This window comes from Leucoraja erinacea, chromosome 3, assembly GCF_028641065.1.
Source record: "Leucoraja erinacea ecotype New England chromosome 3, Leri_hhj_1, whole genome shotgun sequence".
Taxonomy (NCBI): domain Eukaryota; kingdom Metazoa; phylum Chordata; class Chondrichthyes; order Rajiformes; family Rajidae; genus Leucoraja; species Leucoraja erinaceus.
In genome coordinates, this window is record NC_073379.1 from 46,418,815 (window position 1) to 46,425,143 (window position 6,329).

The 6,329-nt window shown below is 38.3% G+C and overlaps 1 long non-coding RNA gene across 3 annotated transcripts in view; it reads right to left on the bottom strand.

Annotated features, from left to right (window-relative positions):
- Positions 1-4,534, bottom strand: part of LOC129695555 (uncharacterized) — a 53,359-nt gene extending 48,825 nt beyond the window's left edge. For 2 of the 3 annotated variants that reach the window (XR_008723189.1, XR_008723188.1), the window contains exon 1: positions 3,537-4,534. This is a non-coding gene — a long non-coding RNA (uncharacterized LOC129695555). Of the gene's footprint in view, positions 1-2,264; positions 3,510-3,536 lie in introns of those variants that run through there. The other variant, XR_008723190.1, reaches the window with a different exon arrangement.
- Between the last annotated feature and the right edge of the window lie 1,795 nt (positions 4,535-6,329).

Here is a 6,329-nt window from a genome sequence, read left to right on the forward strand (position 1 = left end):
ATCCCCTCAACATTCCAATTTAACAGATGATTCCTTTAACACATGGTAGCAATGTTACAAAATTTTGAGATTTTAAAAATCAAGTCGGCAATTTATCCCATCAGATAAAGCATAACAATAAGTTTAATTTGACACCAAATTCACTTTCGTATCTCAAGTATTAAAAAAGTTATGGCCATTTTCATACTCGGAAATTAGCATCTTGTTCCCTATTGATTTTCAATGGACATTACAAAAAAGCTGTGATCTTGGATAGTCAAAAGCCCATTTCTTAAGGAAAGATTAACATTTTTAAATAGCCTAAGTGTCCAAAGATTATTCACAAATAATTCACAATATAACATGATTTTTTATATCTAATTTACATTAATTTATAGGCCAAATGGAAGGAATTTAGTGTTCAATTGCTGTAAATAAATGCCCATTTAAATCGACTTTCTAGTGGGCTTCTGTGAACGTGCTGGTTTAGAACGTTGACATCGCGCTGGATTAGTGCCCTCAAATGCCGAGAAAAATACTGCGGGATATAAAAAGCCCAAAATGAACTACTCGCTATAGATAACTTTAATTACAGGGTTATATATATGCCCCATTTAATGTAAAAATATGGTACATACCTTTAATTGTTTGCTTTATAAAACCCTGGGGCTGTGAGAGGTTGCGGAATCAGAGAGTAATTTAAAAACTATTATAACTATATTATCGAGGCCTATAAAACTAATAATACTTTTTGCGACCGGGTCTTGCAGCGATTTTTCGTTAACGATTTACTAGGCTGAACATCTGCGATTAGAACAGCCTAGTAAAAATTGCGTTTTAAACCCGCCCCCTCCAAACAGCGCCAAAACGCGGACATGGCTGAGGGCAGATTCCCAATGACGATTCAGGTAGGTTTTGTAACATACCTACACATGGGTCTGTGAAAGGGCAGGACATTGAGAGTGTCAGATTTATCAGGGTTGATATCAAATCAACATTGCACAAGAATTCACTTTGTCAACTGTCTATTCTGCATTTTTCTGGCACAGGAAGTATAGCATGCTGTCAAATTATCAGGCACAGCAAGTCAAGTTAAATATAGGCTCTCATAATTTACGCTAAAGTGTCTTTTAGTGTCATAATTTACTTCCAATGTGACTCAAGAAGTGACAAATAATGCAATTTCATTCCACCCACCAACTTACCACCAACCATCTGCAAGGAATCGGTAGAGCAAAACTTATCTTTGGTCACAAGAATTAAACTTATGTGAGAATATTAGCAGCTGGCTGTATTCATAATCAATTACTGGCTTTGGTGACGTTAGTGGAGTCGAATGGGTGGAGGTAAGTGTAGCCAGAACATTTTGCATCGGTGATAAAACATACATTTCCCTGGGTCAAGAACAGTTGGGCAATTCCATAATTTTTAATTTGTTTGATTTTGAATAGCTGTCAAAATTTTATGTTTCCTAAAATTTAAATTATCTTGATATTTTATGATCGACTCTAAATATTTCTCCAGAGTGAGTAAGACCAGCTGATACGTTACAACTTAAAATAAGAAGACCAAGAACATTTTCTCTGATTACTTGATGGACATCCCAGTAGTCTTTTTTTCCAATCCTCTTCCATCTATTGCACTACTGTCTACTTGAACTGAACCAAATTCCCACATTTACCAAATCTCCTGCCAACTGCCTAATCTCAGGCACATGTTACTCGCATGTAACACTCACATGCACACACGTGAACATTGAACAATGCAGCTGAGGAATGGGCCTTCCAGCCCATGACATATGTGCCGAACATGATGCCTATTAAACTAATCCTTGCATGTGATCCATATCCCTCCATTCTCTGCATATTCATGCGCCTATCTAAAAGGCTCTTAAATGCCACTATTGCACTTCCTCTCACCACTTCCCCAGCCTACCACCCTCTCTGTGTGATAAAACATGACCAGCATATGTCCTTTAAACACTTAAATATTTCCCAGGTCATTGATCCCAGACCTCACAAAGATTCTGAGGCCACAGGGGAATGAAATGTAACCATTGTGTCAAATTCTTTGTAGAGCTTTCCGTCAGCCCTATTTCCATGTCCTACAAATTATTTTTCCACTAGTGTAAATCAAATTACTTTTTAAAAGCCCCGATTGTTTCCATTGGTAAGTTCAATTTCATAACCAACTCTGTATTTTAAGTTTCTACTGGCATTCCCCTCTGCTCATTATTTTGAATCAGATTATTTTGAATCTGTTCCATGACCCTTATATCCACTTACACTTTTGAAATGTGTCCTGATCTCCTACATCACCATCGAATCTCATCACAACTTTTGTTTCACTGCAACAGCCGATTATTCTCCAGTTGAAACTTGTCACCGAACTCTGGGACTTGAGCAAAGGACTTTCCATGCGTTTGTAATTCTGCAGCTACATTATTGTAAACGGATGTATGATACCGAAAGAGTGAAGAGTAGTATCAATTACAAAGTGTCTTAGATGTTTGTAAAGTGATGTTGAAACGGCACACATATTCAGAGTAAAATTATTCAGACTCTTCCCCACCAATCCAGATCTGACAGGTAACATGAATGGACATATCTGTCACCGTCGTGCCTTGGCAGGATTGAGGGACCAATTCATCTCTGTAATCTCATTGTTTCTCTAACACATTTGAATATTAAGTTGCAGCTGAAGGCCCAATGTCAAAGCAAGAGCCTGTCAGTTAAATATGAGCATTCCAGGCAGAAATGGATACCTGCACTCAACATTAACACGGCAACCACTTCAAACAACCTCCTGGTCTCGCAATGTAGAGGATGGATCCTTTTAAATGGGGTTACTGCTGATCGTTCAGTACAAATTAATGGGACTCATGAGTAAAGCAAACATTAGGTTATTCCATTAACTAATCAGGTTTAAAAGCCAAGGAATAAACAGTTGGTGGACTGTTAAAATTTAAAAAATGCAAATTTGATCTCAAATCAGTAAAAGAGAGATAAAAAGAGAGGAAATGTTTATAGAATGAAAAAAATAAGGTTTTAAAACAAAACATAAAAATTGACCTCTTTAAAATCTTCCAAACAAGTTCAAAAACTGAAAGCCCAGAAGACTGCTTTACAAGTAGTTAATTCTCATTGTATGACTGGTTAAGAGGCAGAAGTTAAGCTTTGACTTTTCATAACTTTGTTTATGAATGTATATTTATTGTATGATTACCGCAACTTCATTGCATGCAATGAATGTCAATTCAGGCAGCAAAATCCCATTTTCACAAAGCCAATGGTATAGCAATGCAATCTGGCAGCAACTTTAATTGGCTTGGATTTAATTGTGTATTTACTCCTCACCTGAAATTGTTGTACCATTGACACATCAATAACAGAGAAAGCTTCAAGATTATATTGACAATAAACTCAGGACATTTCACTCGTTGCCTCAGTTACCAAAAGCTGAATATTGATTGCCCAAACCAATTTCCCTTGAGATATCCAAAAGGACATTTAAGGTGGTGTATGGACTGTTCTAAATAAATATTTTTCTCCTCTTACCTTAAACCTGTATCCTCTTGTTCTTGATTCTCAGAAATAGACTGTGTGCTTTCATCCTGTCTGTGTCTCATAATTATATACACGCTCTTAGGTCACACCTCAGTCATGCCCCTATTCTCCAAGGAATAAAGTGTTAGACTGCCCAACCTCTCCATGTAAGTCAGTCTCTATAGCTGTGGCGAGATCCTCTTAAATCCTATTGTACTCTTTCCAGCTAAATGGCATCTTTCCTGCAGCAGCGTAACCAAACAGAATACAATACCCCAGGTGCTGCTTCATCAAAGTCTTGTGCAACTGGAACATTAACATCCTAACTTCTGCATTCAATGCTCTGGCAAAAATGGCCAGCATGTCAAAAGCCTCTTTCATCATCATGTATATCTATGATATCACTTTCACAGAACAAATACTTTTACTCCAAGGCCCCTCAGTTCCACAGCATTCCCCAGGGTCCTGCCTTTCATCGTGAACGTACTGTCCTGGTTTGACTTCCCACAGTGGAGCAGCTCACACTTATTTGCATTAAACTCCATTAGCCATTCCTTTGTCCATTTGTCCAGCTGATCAACATCCCACTGTAATTCTTGATAACCACCTCACTGTCTATAATAAAATGTTTTTTGTGTATTCTGCAAACATACAAGACTAACGGAATCAAGGGATATGGGGAAAAAGCAGGAACAGGGTACTGATTCTGGATTATCAGCCATGCTCATATTGAATGGCGGTGCTGGCTGGAAGGGCCGAATGGCCTACTCCTGCACCTTCTTTCTATGTTTCTAAGCCAGGCCTCATATCTTCTCATTCAAATTGTTGATAAAGCAACAGTATGCCTGGCACCAACCATTAGTTACAGGTCTCCTGTCTGAGAAAGAACCTTCCACTATGAGCCTCCTGCCATTAAACCCACTAAGGTGAAGATATTTACACAAATCTATATGATAAAGACTTCAGGGAATTAGATCGAGTGACAATGACACTGGAGATATATTTCTAAGCCAGTATTGTGTGCAACTTAAGGGGCAACCTGTGGGTAGTTAAGGGGTTGTTTCCATGTACCTACTGTTTTGTTCTCGTAAAGAGTAGTGGATGCCATTGGAGTACCAGCATCTCCAACAGAATCTCCCATATTCCATTTGACTCTGCTACGCCAGATACATGCAATTCTCATTGTTACTTCTGCTTAAAAAATATTTTTTCCTTGATTTTAAAGTGTTCTATTCAATCCCTTCTTAATCTTTTTTTTTAATCTCTGATCAGAACTTTAAAAGACTGTTGAAGAGGTACATAGATTGGACATGTTTCTGGGATATGTGGCTTGGTTTGGCAACTTGGTTGACATGGACAAATTGGACAAGAGTCTGTGTGCCATTTATGACTATTACTCTGGAAGTTAAAAAGTCAAAATATGTCTCTTGTACTCAGATCAGACCAATAAATTGTATCAAAATGAAATGCCAACTTCTGAGGATACCACTCTATAGCTCACCCCAAGCGTAACACTAGTCTCTGTTTCTAACCTTTTGCCCAAATTACATTTGTCATGTCAATCTTATAGTCTTCAACACCATCTCCATTAACCTTTATAGACACACAATGCTGGAGGAACTTAGCGGGACAGGCAGCATCTCTGGAGAGAAGGAATGGGTGATGTTTTGGGTTGGGACCCTTTTCAATTAAGCTATTATTCGTCCTTCAGGAATTCCGATCATGCAAGAGTTGTATTTACAATACAAACAGGCTGTTTCTGAACTTGCCTTTTCCCTCACGACAATTAATTTAGTCATGGACTATTGACTTCGAATGATTTCTTCATCACTGATGTTATGCTGATTTTCATGCCAGGTTTAATCCACTTTCTTTTGAAGAAAGCTGTGGCACTGGTAATTCCCCTGTTATCCAGTATCATTCCCATATCCAAGAAAGATTGAAAATTTGTCACCAAAGCCTCTGATAACTTGGTACTATAGAAAGTATAATTTTGAATTGTCACTATAATCTGGAATCTGACCCAACAGTAGGCAATCAACAAACCTGTGCATCAGGCCTTTACACTCGATCAGAAGGTACATTTTTTAAACAACATTACATGTTGGATTTTGAAGTCAGTTGCACACTCCAAAAGAAATGGATGTGAACACAAAGATATTTTTATGATTTGGGATTAATGGAACCTGCATGCCTTTTATCTTCCACTGATATTGAGAAGGGAAGAAAGGAAATACAGTAGCTTTTACAGTATAACTAACTGCATTTCTCATACGTTTGGTCTACCTCACACTTGAACTAGCAGAATAAACCTGTGCCATTGGGGCTGATCAAATTATTGAAACATTGCACATAATTGTTGCCAAATGCTTGATTGGGTGGTACCTTTCCATTCATCCCAAGAGTTCCATAATTAACTTCTTGCCTGCTTGAACAAGTCAGAGCATATTGAGCAATAGATCAAGTGGTTTAAACATATTGTTTTGGGGTGGCACAGTGGTTCGGCAGTAGAGTTGCTACCTTATAGCGCCAAAGACCTGGTTTTGATCCTGACTACGGTGGAGTTCTCCCTTTGACTGTAGGTTTTTTCCGTGTGCTCCAGTTTACTCCTGCAGTCCAAAAATGTACAGGTTTGTAGGCTAATTGACTTCTATATATTGTAAATTGTTCTTAGTGTGTAAGATAGTGCTAGTGTGCGGGGTGATTGCTGGTCAACGCAGACTAGGTGGGCTGAAGGGCGTTTCCACGCTGTATCTCTAAACTAACGTCAAAATCCTTACTGTTATTGTTTTATCCGAATGGGAG